This window comes from Gobio gobio (assembly GCF_949357685.1).
Source record: "Gobio gobio genome assembly, chromosome: 6".
Classification (NCBI taxonomy): domain Eukaryota; kingdom Metazoa; phylum Chordata; class Actinopteri; order Cypriniformes; family Gobionidae; genus Gobio; species Gobio gobio.
The window spans coordinates 28,035,413-28,049,288 of record NC_137102.1 but is presented as its reverse complement, the minus strand read 5'-3'; the positions used below and the strand labels follow the sequence as shown (position 1 = coordinate 28,049,288).

Here is a 13,876-nt window from a genome sequence, read left to right as displayed (position 1 = left end):
TTGTTGCACTGGTTAAAGGATGCTGATAGCCAGGCTCTTATTGGCTAGCTGTTAGCCAATCAGAGTCAAGCAGCTTAGCTTGTTGAATATTAATGAGAACTGGTGCAAATCGAGTCTTCCTGCAGGCTTTCTATACCACACTTGGTAACCAAGGCATTTTTTCCACAAGAAATGTTACAGAGTCCATGGTAGAACTTCAGACATTACCACAAAAGTAATGAAAAATGTATGGCAGGGCACCTTTGAAGAAAACATGTTTTTCAGCATTAGGTAAGGCAATGGTTAGGCTATTTATTATTTGAATTGGCTGGCTTGCCAAATCACGCATATGCTTGCCTGATCAAATTATAGTGGTTTGTGAACATACACTATAATAACGAGTGTTTATGTTGGGATGTGTAGGTTGTAGGAGCAGTTCACTTTAAAATGAAAATTACCCCATGATTTACTCACCCTCAAGCCATCCTAGGAGTGTATGACTTTCTTCTCTCTGATGAACACAATTGGAGTTATATTAATAAATATCCTGACGCTTCCAAGCTTTATAATGGCAGTGACGGGGTCCATTGAGTTTGAAGCTCAAAAAAGTGCATCCATCCACCATTGTAACAGTACTGATTCAATCAGCCATCTGGCAGGATGGCCAAAGCCTGAACTCCTCACAGCTCTCGTGACTTTTCTAATCAAATCATACTTAAACAAAAGGGCCTGTGTGTTGACGTAATTATCTACGCTGATTAGATCCGAGGCGCCATCGTGTCTCCGCAAGAGATTGGACCGTTGAACTCTTTGGGCGTCTGCCATCCCATCTATAAGAACGGGAACCGACCATTAACTCTTTGCTTTTTCGCCACCACGAGAGAAGGCATCCCCCACCATGGAGAGAAAGACTGACAGCTTCCTCTAATGACTTTTCCTAAGCTTCAGAGAAATTCTCCTGGGACCCGGAGATCCGTTCCAAAATCCCCTGACGATTCGAACTCAGACACTTACACACGGGAAGCCATAGTAATGCAAGTATTCTATTTCACAATCAAACGGTGTGTAAAAGGTTGTCTGAATTATTCCTGTTCACGGGACTGTTCATTTCTTGAGGTCTCTTGTGAAAGGGCTGTGAAGTGTCTCTCTCTCTCTCTCTCTCTCTCTCTCTCTCTCTCTCTCTCTCGCTCTCTCTCTCTCTCTCTCTCTCTCTCGCTAATTCTCTCTTTCCATCATTCTCTCCTCCTTCATATTATTCGTTAAGTTTGATTTTTCCTTGTTTGTACCATATTGTTTGTTTTCTCTTACATATATATGCATATTTCCCCCGTGTGAATCGTAGCTTTGTATACTGTAGTTGTTTTATTTAAACCCAATAATTGCATTGAATTGAATCCGTATTGTTTTGCTCACAATCATAAACAACTACACATAGCAACTCACCGGTATGTTATTGGATCAGCTCTGTCAACAAGCACCGTCATCGCTGTCTTGACTCTCCTCAATGTTTCCCACATAGCTGCTTCGAGTGAGCTCAAATAAAGCATCTTCAGCACAATAAAAACTTTTTTTGACGATCCATTGGATAATAAATTCCGTCCAGTTAGTAAGATTAGCAAACAGTTACTACAAAGAGACCGTCTGTACTAGCCCGTTAGCTGTTAGCTGTCAGATGACGGGGAGGGGTGTGTGTGTGTGTGTGTCACAGTCACACAGACTTGTCTCAGCCTCTCGTGGGAGAGCGCGCCACATTCAAATGAATAAATATTCACGCCCATGTGACAAATATACACATGAGAGGTCTCGTTGGAATCGTGTGTTCATTGGCTACATTTTCTGTCAGTCATGACGATTCAATGCTTTTATTGGCTCCAGATAAACAGACATTATCATTGGATGAGCACGTCATGACATCAGCCAAAACGAGTGCTATGGTTGGATATTTTTGACTATATCGCGGCTATCTTTGCATGTTTTTGAGTGGGGTTAGTTGTAATATGTTCGTAACATTCTAAGCTTTAAACCCATGCCACTTTATGCTACCGGGAGACGGTTTTTGGTGCATTATTTTATTGCATAACAGTCTAGTATGATACTCCGCTCCGCGGAAATGCGATGTAAACAAAGGATTAACCATCAATATTACACCGTTATTGTTTCGTTGGATTAAAATGCTCTATGGCAGTGGTCGGGAACCTATGGCTCGCGAGCCACACCTGGCTCTTTGACAAAAATAATGTGGCTCATCTCTCACCCTGTAAATGATCGATAAAAAAAAATTAGACACATCAACAGAGATCCGCTCTCTGCAGAAAAAAAGCAGCCAATTACAATTCCCTTGTTGTACAGCCAACCGAAGTTAATGAAACGTATGATAATAACTAATATTCAAGTTGTACCGGCCGCGCACGTTCAGTGCTGTTAGCGAGTGTCGCGAGTCGCGAGTCTCGCGACAGCAAACAATAACCACTTGCGTTTCTGTGGTAACAGCTTCTGCTCTGGGATTCAAGCAGCTGTGGCTTGTTTAAGGTAACCGAAAACCATTTTTAGAACAGCAGCGAAAATATAAAAGTAGGCTATACAAACTTTAATATATCCTTTTATTGAAACTGGTGGTCTGTTGTGGAAAGAGACATTTCGAAACATTTCACCCGCGGGTACTTTCGCTTTTGCCGCAGAGACCCTTGTGATAAATAAATGTGTATTTATGATAATCCACGCAGATTTCAGTTGACGAAAATGAATGATAAAAGCGTGATAAGTCACGAAAGACAATTGAATTACTGACAGGATGTTGTGCACGCGCTCCGAGCGCAACACGGACAAGCACAGCTTTGTCCTCGGCTGCACGTCAGATTAATAGACTACAGAAATATATCAAAATGCCAAGTCGAGTATTCACGTAAACGCAGTAGATGTTCACACACACAAAGCGGATTTATAACTCAACCTCACAAAGCCCTGCACAATTAATTCCATATTGCAATTTATTTATTGTTTTCTGCATATGTGTTTTTTTAGTTATGGACCTAATAATTACTATTGTTGAAATTTTATTGGGGAAAAAAGCATGTTTTTTAATAATAATTTAATATTATTTTTTTCTGTGGCTCTTTTGGAAAAATGCATTAACCAAAAATGAAAAAATGGCTCTTTGGTCAAAAAAGGTTCCCGACCCCTGCTCTATGGGATGTTATTCAGTGGACCCTCACCTTTCCATTCATTCTGGAACTTTTAGCACTGGATGCGTGTGTGGCTCGTAATTAGGAAACTACGGTATGTGCTCTTTTTTTCTTATCAATTGTTTTGATGTGTATTGCTTACATTCATGCAAAAATACAGCCGTTATAAGCTTTTCATTGAAAAACAGTGGTCTGTCCTCGATGCTTGAGGTTTAGACCTTTAGAATGATATATAGTTTGTCAAGATTAATGATGTTTTTTTACGTTAAATCTATTAACAAACATTACACTCGTGCTAAAAATAGCGCTTCAACCCGTGCACGTGCTCATGAAGCTTAAGGAGTTTAATCAGCATTTGTTTTTAAATTCAGTGTAAAGAAAAAAAGTCTTTACCAGTGAAATTAAATAAAACCAAAGTATATAATTGTTCCAAAATGTTATATCAAATTATGTTTAGTGCAACGAAAAAAAACTAAGATGCTACAGCAGGTGCTTTTTAAATCAAATTAAGTCAAAGTAATTTTAAGGTAAAATAAAAGGTAACACTTTAGAATAATGGTCATTAGTTAACATTAGTTAATGTATTAACTAACATGAACTAACCAAGAGCAGTACATTTGTTACTGTATTTGTTCATCTTTGTTAACGTTAGTTAATATAAATTCAGCTGTTCATGGTTTGTTCATGTTAGTTCACAGTGCATTAACTAATGTTAACAAGATTTTAATAATGCAGTTATCTCTCATTAGTAAATGTTGAAATTAACATTAACAAAGATTAATAAACGTTTTATAAGTGCAGTTCATTATTAGTTAATGTTAACTAATGTAGTTACTAATTTTAACTAATGACCATTGTTCTAAAGTGTTACCAAATAAAAATGATCATCCTATAGGCTACAGAACTGATAGTATTTCATTTCTAAAGTGCATGCATGTTCTTCTTTTGGCTACAAAAAGAAGTATTTCGGCTTTGTCACAAGTTAGTCTGTTTTGTTCTCATCCGATCCAACACGTGAGAAGCTGAGCTGAACAAACGGCCACTATCTACACTTGTGCATGCGGGTAAGCTCGCGCAGGAAAGCGGCTCTTCATTCCCTTCAGCGTATCTCGTCTCTTCCCTCAGTTCTCCAGTTTGTGTTTGTAACACACAAGTGACATGTTCGCGAATGATTGCAATATAGGCGTATGTGCACGCGGGCGCACTTCCAGATAAATCGGCCGGTTGCCGATCGCACGCTAGAAGCAAAAACCTTCCGGTTTTTGGCCGGTCAACCGGTGCATCCCTAATTGTCTGTACAACAAGCAAATCATATTCATAGACTCATGAATATTTACACCATTTGAATTAATTATTCTCCGAAACTCATTGTTGTTACACCATAAACATACTCCACACAGCTCCTGGGGGTTTAATAAAGGCCTTCTGAAGCAAATCGATGGGTTTTTGTTAGAAAAATATCCATATTTAAAACGTTATAAAGTAAAATATCTAGCTTCCGCCAGTCAGTTTAAGTAAGGGACAATGTACATCCAGGCGGTTGTTATCGCCGAATAAACCCTGACAGAGTGATCAGGACCGCGGAGGGGTCTTGCGTCACTCTGAAGAGGTTTATTCTACGATAACCAGCTGGATGTACATTATCCCGCTTATTACACGGCTACCTGTCTCAAGTAAATTAGTATATTTTATTAGCTCATTTGTAAGTTGAAAAATTCTAACTTTTCAGGGAAGAAAAAAGCTCTTCAAGGCACCTTAAGCCATGACACAAAGTTATAAAAAAACATTTTCTTTGCACGGGTCTTTATGGTTCTTGGTCTCTGCATTATGGGACAGAGTAATGTACTCGGTACCGTTGCCGTCGCATTTTATGATAAACGAGTCCCTTCTTGCCAGATGTCGTTGTACATCAAACCAAACTTTCCGAACGAGATCAGTGGCTGTGTCTGGTGACAGCACGTCCGAATGTCTTATTAGGTCCATGTCTGCTGTTCAGATCGGAGGATGATGCTGACTAATATCCTTACCAATTTTGTGAATTTGTTTAATTGGACATTTAAAAACGGCATTGCTGGAGTTAAAGGTTGCACTCTTTAATATGTACACTCTAAAAATAAAAAGGTCCTATATTGCACCAAAAATGGTTCTTGGCTCGTAATCATAGGGGAACCTTTTTTAGTGCTATATAGCACCAATTTTGGTTCTTCAGCGGTTCTTCAGAGGTTCTTCACCGTTTCTTTGACTAAGGTGCAATATAGCACCTCTGAAGAACCGCTGAAGAACCACTGAAGCAGCAAAATTGGTGCTATATAGCACTAAAAAAGGTTCCCCTATGATTACGAGCCTTTTTTTTTAGAGTGAGAACTTTTTTAAATATCTGACGACACCAGCCCTGATAGCCATATAGCTGGCTACCGAATAAGTCTGGCCGCTTGAATTCTGAACGGATGCATAAAAAGGAGCGTAGCACCTTTATTGAGCTCTCCTGGCTCATAATTATCATAATCTGCCGGAATTTTTTTCTCAATTAGCAATTAGCGTTAAGCATATAAGTAGTACCGGTCAAGACAACTCGTAGTACCCGGATGAGCGGTGTGTTATTCATTTTTGCGGTTGTTATCTGGGAATAACATACTGCTGGAATGTGCGATTGACCAATCAGAATCAAGTATTCCACAGCCGTGTAATAAAGTTTTTAAAAACACAGGTCCGTGTGGTAAAAAACAAAAAAACAAAAACTTAAATGCATAAAAAAACTAAAACAAAATCCCTCCCATTACAATCAGTGTTCTCTGTGGTGATGCAACACACACTTAGTTGTCAGACATCCCTTTCTTATGTTCAGTATGTTGCGTTATTGTACTATTAACAATAACGTTAACTTATTTCTATGAATTTTAATATTATATATTAACTTACCTTTGTATAAAAAGCAGCTCATAATGGAATAAAGATGCTTAGAATGTTAAGATGTTTAAAAAAATGTTTGCAAAGAAATTTGTATTTGTAAATCAACGTTCAGCTCACAAGTAAGAGGAAACGTCAGCTGTTTCTAAGTGCTTTGGATTTCACCGGCCAAGTTCAGACTTCATGAGCACCACCACTAGCACTATTTTGTTGAAAACTGGGTAAGAGATGCTTACCCCGTGTTCTTTTTGTTTTCTTTGGTCCAAAAACCTTTATGCAACCACAGCATGAGAGGCTGCTTCTGAAGGGAAGGGCTAATCACTGTGCACATTAAATATTTATTCTTACTCTGTATTTCAGGGCAATCTACAGTACGAGGCTACGAGCTATAAAAAGGCTGCTTTTACACCGTCGGCTCAGTGTTAAAATGTGTGTGAGGTGAGGTGACTGATGGTGGGGCTGCATCTGCTGGGAACGTGCTTGAGATCTGCCAAAACACTTTCTCTGTGGGGTGTCTGGATTTCTCTCTCCTGTATCAGTTGTCACTTTCAAATCTGGAGTTTGGTGTCAGTCTTTACAGGATGTGGCATATTCAGTTGTGAATGAATCAATATTCAGTCATCATTGTAGTCATTTTTAAAATGTTCAGAAACTCAAACTCACATTTTACTAGCATGATAAAGTTCAGGTAATTTCCTGAAGTGTTGATTAGCTTGAAGAGTCAGTTTTAGAAATGCCATTCATCCTACAATTGTAACAGATGATTTTTACTCTGAAATGAGTTATCTTTTGAGATCATGCAGCGACAATAACGTTTTTGCTTGCTAATGTGGTCTTTAACAATGTATTAAAGTTGGTTCATGGGTCACAATTCTCCATGGACATTTTTGATGTTATCTGATGCTGATTGACATGTCTCTTATCTCTATATTAGACATCGTGGAAACAGCATTCTGCCATGAAGAAAAAAGCGTTTTAGACAATGATCCTTTCGTAATTCACAAGGTTACGTTTTTTTGCGCTGAATCCAAGAATGTGGGCATGGACTTCCAGACACACGTTGTCTACAGCTCTTAAAAAAAACGGTTGATAGTCGCAATGAAGTAAAGGTATTCACTCTGCAGAATTGAATTAGTGAGATGATTAATGTAGCAGCTTGAGCTAACCTCGTGTGTTGTGATGCTGTGCACTTTCGGGTTTATTTGGAGACGTGTGCGCGTCTCTCTCTCTCTCCCTCTCTCGTGAACTTCATCGACATGGCCATCATGGAAAGCAAACACAAACACGTGGATCGCTCTTATTTTTCTCTCGTTCCTTGAGGAGTAGCGGTGAGCTCCGCATTTATGAACGGATTCAGCGTGATTCTCGTTAAAGAAGAGTTGCGAAATGAGATGCTGAGAGGCGCGAGGTCTGTCCGATAGGAGAGAATGGACTGCATTTGTATTGTTACGACCAAGGTAAGCGCACAGATTAACAATGACTTCTGCGACCATTTGAGTGGTTGCGTTTACCGCATTGTATTATTATTATTATTCGGTGTATTGCTGTGTACATAGCCGTACTTTACTAATTACTTATGGCAGTATTGTCATATTGTCCTGTTTGAGCAGTTGTTGTTTTTATTTTATTTTACTTATGGCAGTATTGTCATATTGTCCTGTTTGAGCAGGTTTTTTTTTTTGTTTTTGTTTTTTTAAACTTTGAAATATGTTACCAGCTCTTTGTGCTGTACATATTTTTACTCATGTATGTTTAGCAGAGTAGGATAATGGACGTTTATAGTTAAACTACCACTGGGGAGTCAGTTTAATTGCTTCAATATTAATAATAATGAATATAGTTTGTATTATTATTATTATTATTATTATTATTATTATTACTTAATAATATAAATTATTTGTTTCTTTGAACAATATATTTGTTTAACCAACAATATAACCAAATATTCAAGATTGGGGGACCAAATGCCAATCTGTCATTGAAAACCCTTATTGATTGACCACTATTCAGTGAAGACGTTTTTAGATTTGACGTTTTTAAAACGCTTCAAGTGAAAAACACTATAGGGTGAGTTGCACCAATAAGGATTAAACTAAGCAAAGTTTATAGGATTTGTTGATATGGGTTTTATTTTAAATCGAGTCGTTGCATCACTTAATTTTAAACACAGATAAATTACGCAGTAAACCGTTATAGAGCTGATCAAGCCGCAGACGGAGGTGAACTAATGACAGGCTAAAGAATCCTTTGTGCAACCCACCCTTAAAGTGCTGTAATGTACTAAAACAGTGATATTAAAGAGCACCTATCATGGCATTTAAAATGTTCCAAATATTGTTTTAGAAGTCCCCAACAACAGTTTTGCATGCATGCAATGACAAAAAAGACTTTAGTTTTCTTATAATATGCATTTATTTTTACCTGTTTTGACAGCGATTCTCAAATGATTCCTTTAGTGATTCACTTTTCAAAACCCCGCCTTTACGTGACGCTAATCTGCGGTGATTGGTCCGATGACCCAGTCAGTTGTGATTGGTATAGTCTGTGCAGATATTCTCGGAAACGGAACGCCCATCAAAGTCTTATAATGACAGTAATTTGTTAATATGTGTCAGGAGTTATGAATATGAAAACCGCGTCGGTACTGTTTGATTGTAATATGAGCCTCAGCTGATCTCATTCATAAAAAAACTCCTCACGAAGACTCGCGACAAATCAACATCCCTCAGGGCTTTTAGTTCAAAAGTGTGCAGATGAGGAGACATATTGATAGATTCTCATATGTCTGTGTCAAATTTCTAAGCAGAGGAGTATTTTTTATTCAATACTTCCTCAAATTGGGCAGAAATAGCCTAATCATGAGCGATTGAGTCTCGTGTTGTTTTCAATTCATACTGGCAGCCGGAGGGCGCTCTGTGCACATGTAATCCATATATGGTACAGACAGACGAAGAAGAACCATGTGCCATAATAAAAGTCCATAATAAAAGCTTCCTGAGATCGCGAAACATTATTTGACGACTAATAATAAACACTCAATCGCGACGATGTATGGTTTGTCTTCAAGCCACTTAGTCTTCAAATGCTCATCCTTGGGCAGATGAAAGAAGTTTGCTTTTGAGTGGCACTTCAGAACACAGCGTCTCGTCGCCATGATGTTTTCTAGTTTTCACTGGCGTCTTGGAGCGCAATAAGTGGGCGTATCGTATTCAAATAACTTGACAAGTTGACGTCATCTAGTCAGAGAAAAAGCTTCGGTCTTCTAACGATTCTTAAAAATGACTCCGAGTCGACTCTTACTTTTGAAAGAAAATAACTATATATACGGTGCACTGTCATATTTCAAGCTATCACAGGATGTTTTTGTTCACTTAGATCTATGTTACACACTACATGAAAGGTAAATTTCAAAATTCCATGATAGGTGCTCTTTAAAAGAAATTCAGTTTACTCCTTTTTGATGATGCATACTATACACAGGCGAGTAGATGAGGCAAGAATATGAACGCAGCGTGTTTTCTTTATAATGGGTTTCGATCAAGGGGGTAATCCAGCCCCCGGAAAGCGTACCTTCCATAGGGGCAGCCATTGCTAATCAAGCCATCACCTGCTGTTAGCATCCCATTGACTCCCATTCATTTTGGCCTCATTTTGACAGCGAATATCTTTACATCTGAGGCGTTTAAAGACTCCATTTGTCCATTGTTTATTTCTAAACAAACACGACAATGTATAAAATGCTCCATTACCTTGTATCTTACACTATCGCCCCGTAGAAGCCGTTTTTGTAAAAAGTTGGCTAAAGATTGCGTACCGTATTGACCCGAGGAGAAGCTCGTAGGCAATCTTTTACTGTCTATGAGGCAATCGGGGGGGACGTGGAGGCATAAACGCCGATAGAGATGTCGCAAATCCTGCTTCATTCATCAAAAGTTTCTCCTGCTCACACTCTGTCTCTACAAGATTCGGTGATTCAGATTTGACGTTGCACAACTACTAGAAGACTTGCCACTGTCAGACAGGTTGCTCACGTCACATCTACGTCGTCAAGCTCAGTCTGAGGCTGCGCAGTACGCTCAGCCATCAGGAAGTGAGTGCTTCTACCTGACTTCAATTTTTCCCGTCAAAGCCTATGGGGTCGCTGTGTCCATTTCTTTTACTGTCTATGGTTTCGATGGGGAAAACACCTAACGAGAAACCTCGTGTTGCACTAATATTCTGTGTTCGTCTGCTTTCCTGTACAAAGTATGCAACATCAATAAGGTGTATATTGAATTTGGTATTTCAATATCACTGTCTTACAGCGTTAATACTGACTACAAACCTGGTAAAAATGACTAGCGGGCAATGGAGTAGAGCCTTGTTTTGCCCTCCAGGTGGGCGTTCCTATAAGCGTGTGACAACACGTGAATACTATGGATTCCACCACTGATCATTGTTTTCATATACTCTCTGCACGATTCTGGATAAATTTAGAATCACATTAAAAAAATTAAATAGGGATCATGATTCTGATTAGACAATTAAACAAAATAACGTTTAATAAGTTCTGTCAAAAGGGTGTTTGCTGAAGTCTATTTTAAAATACTAAATGTATTGTCAATACTAAATCGGTGACTATTTTTTAAGTCACTTGTCGCCACCTACTGGTGAAACGATTTAATTAACACAATCTTTATTTGGTGATTTACTCGATTTTGAAGGCCACCATAGACATCAGTGTTTGTATCTGAACTATAAACTGTTTTTTAATCCCAGTATTTCTGTGATAACTTAAATTACTGTAGCACAGAAATAACGATCCTATGTGGTTGAAAAGACTGTGTGAAGTTGTTTAGGTTCCTGCCTACTAGGGCTGCATGATTAATCGAAATCGAACCGCAATCGCGATTTGGCTTATGTGCGATTATGAAAGCGCAAAGGCTGTGATTTTAATGAAATAAATAAATGCCCAACGTGTCAGTGAAGAGCTGATCTGTAATCAGGAGTAAATGCTGCTCTGTCTGAAAGCACTGCGAGTTTGAGTCACTTATAACATGCGCTTGAAAAAGCAACATGTGTCAAACATCTTCACAAACTAGTAATGCGAAGCGTTCATGTTGTCCAACAAAATACAACGTTTAATAACAGGTTTTAGCTCACTTCATATAGTCAGTCGAGCTGATGTGGCTTCTTATCACAGAAGGTCAATCAGCACTGCGTACTTTATTATTGTGAAAATACCCGAGAAGGCTTGAAGATCTCAATGCACCATATCTTGTCACAGAAGTATTATCTTCATGTTTAATCAGTCAAAGCGTTTCTATTTTCTTTTTATTCAACATACAGCAAGCTTCACATTAGGGATTTCCCATAGGGATTTCCTGAAAACTTTCTCTAACAAATGTGGAGTTTCTGCTCGAGGGCGCCCTCTGGCCTCCAGTATGAATTAAACTTTTGGGTAGAAAATAAGAAAAATAATATTTCTCTCTAAATAAATTTATATGACAATCCATACGTTTTTCTTCAATGTACAGGAGTTTTAATCCCCACAGTGGATGCATAAGAGGCTCATATTTCATATTAAAGACAAAGACTTTAAGAAATTGATATCACAGATAAAAAGCACAGATTTTTATAATAATTTTTTTTTTTTTTTACAATAAATCCTTAGACCTTTCTGATGATTTTTAGTCATAGGCTGTCTGCATATTAACAGGTAACCCATAATTGTTTAGTTTCTGTAAAATATAAATATTATAATTATTATTATTATTATACTGTTAAATTTATTCTTAAATGCTCTATTTTTTTAATAATGAATGTTATTGTAATAGTAATATTTCTCATTTTTATTTAGCAATAATAATAATCATAATAATTATTATTAGTCATATTAATATATAAACACAAAATGTTATATACACACACTTTTTCATGTTTTCACCATGAATGAAACTGAACTGTAGATCTTCTTTAAAGTGAATTTTACATAAAATGTTGCTATTTTAAATATCCAGTGTGTAATATTTATGAGGATCAATTGTAATATATATCTCTATTGCAATATAATATACATAACTATGTTTTCAGTGGTGTAAAAATACCTTACATAATAAACCATTATGTTTTTATTACCTTAGAATGAGCCATTTCTGTCTACATACACCAAGGGTCCCCTTCATAGACAGTAAAAGAAATGGACACAGCGACCCCATAGGCTTCGACGGGGAAAAGTGAAGGCAATTAGAAGCACTCAATTCCTGATTGCTGAGTGTACTGCGCAGCCTCAGACTGAGCTTGACGACGTAGATGGGACGTGAGCAACCTGTCTGACAGTTGTAAGTCTTCTAGTAGTTGTGCAAAGTGAAATCAGAATCATGTTGTTTAAATATTTTGTCCCGGTGCTTTTGGCTTTCTATGGGCTTCTCCCCATGCTTCTCCCTTGACTTTATCGGACTTTATTCCTCCATGTCCCCCCGATTGCCTAATAGACAGTAAAAGATTGCCTACGAGCTTCTCCTCCTGTCTGTACAGTAATTTCTCTACTATGCGCCGGTTGTCGCGTGGTAATGACGCAATCGTTAGCCTATTTTTACAAAAACGGCTTCTACGGGGCGATAGTGTAAGATACAAGGTAATGGAGCCTTTTATACATTGTAGTGTTTCTTAAGAAATAAACAATGGTCAAATGGAGTCTTTAAAAGCCTCAGATGTAAAGTTATTCGCTGTCAAAGTGACGCCAAAATGAATGGGAGTCAATGGGATGCTAACAGCAGGTGATGGCTTGGTTAGCAATGGCCACCCCTATGGAAGGTACGCTTTCCGGGTGTAGGATTACCCCCTTGGTCCCCTTAAAGTGAAGTCGCCATTTTGCGCCACCATGTTTCTACAGTAGAGTAGCCCTAAACAGACAAAAAGCTCAATAGAGCGCTAACTACTCTCTGCCTCAGTCAAGTCAAGTCAAGTAATCTTCATTTATATAGCGCTTTTCACAATATAGATTGTTTCAAAGCAGCTTTACATTGATAATAGGAAATTATTGTTCAGCTAAAGTAAGTTTTTTTGATTGATTAATTTCTGTTGTAAAAAATCATTAGTTATTTACTTTGGGGTGACTTGCATTTAGTCTATAGGCAAGTGTGTTTGAATACGTGTGCGCAGGAGCATAGTCTTTCTTTACAAAATGACTGCCAAATGACTTATCTGGCATTTTTAGTAATTTCCGTGGATCCATGTGAACGGGAATCATTTTGATAATGTTTTAATCTGTACAGAGGGAAAGTGAAGTGAAGGAGGCCGTCACAAGGAAGAGTCTAGTTGACACAGTCTCTGCTGACACTTCAGGGCTGCATTGTGGTAGTGTCTAGGCTCAGGTCCACCATCTGATCTGGATACAGCCTGGTTCCGGCAGACTACTGTAAACCTTGGGATAAACAGAGAGACTAATATTAGTGTAGATGCCATTCTTATGATGTAACGAGTACAATAGGTGTTATGGCAAGTGTCAGATGACGTCATCTTTGTCCTCTGTTGGCCACCGTAGCTTCTCTATGTGCTTCGAAAGGTAGGGGTGAGCAGTGGACTGAGCTGATGGTTGCAATTCGCAACCTCACCGCTAAAATCACACAACTTTAAATAGACCCATATATAAAAATCATAACAAATTTTAATGTAAGGTAAAAAACAACTGGTGTTAACTCTATTAGCTAGCTATTTCAAATGAGCGAACATTACTAGCATCGTCTAACTACTATGCAATTAGGTAAACGTGGGTAACCTAAACTGTTAATTGATTACATCACATTACCTTTATCTTTATCCCCTTT

The 13,876-nt window shown here is 38.2% G+C and overlaps 1 protein-coding gene across 18 annotated transcripts in view; it reads left to right on the top strand.

Moving 5' to 3' along the window:
- The window catches only part of dlg1b (discs large MAGUK scaffold protein 1b), a 314,786-nt gene that overhangs the window by 79,061 nt on the left and 221,849 nt on the right, over positions 1–13,876 (top strand). Inside the window, exon 1 of one of the 18 annotated variants that reach the window (XM_079820295.1) lies at positions 12,191–12,388. The exons of the other annotated variants lie outside the window; for them this stretch is intronic. The gene's annotated coding sequence lies outside the window, so the exon portion shown is untranslated. Of the gene's footprint in view, positions 1–12,190; positions 12,389–13,876 lie in introns of those variants that run through there. 18 annotated transcript variants of the gene reach the window in all.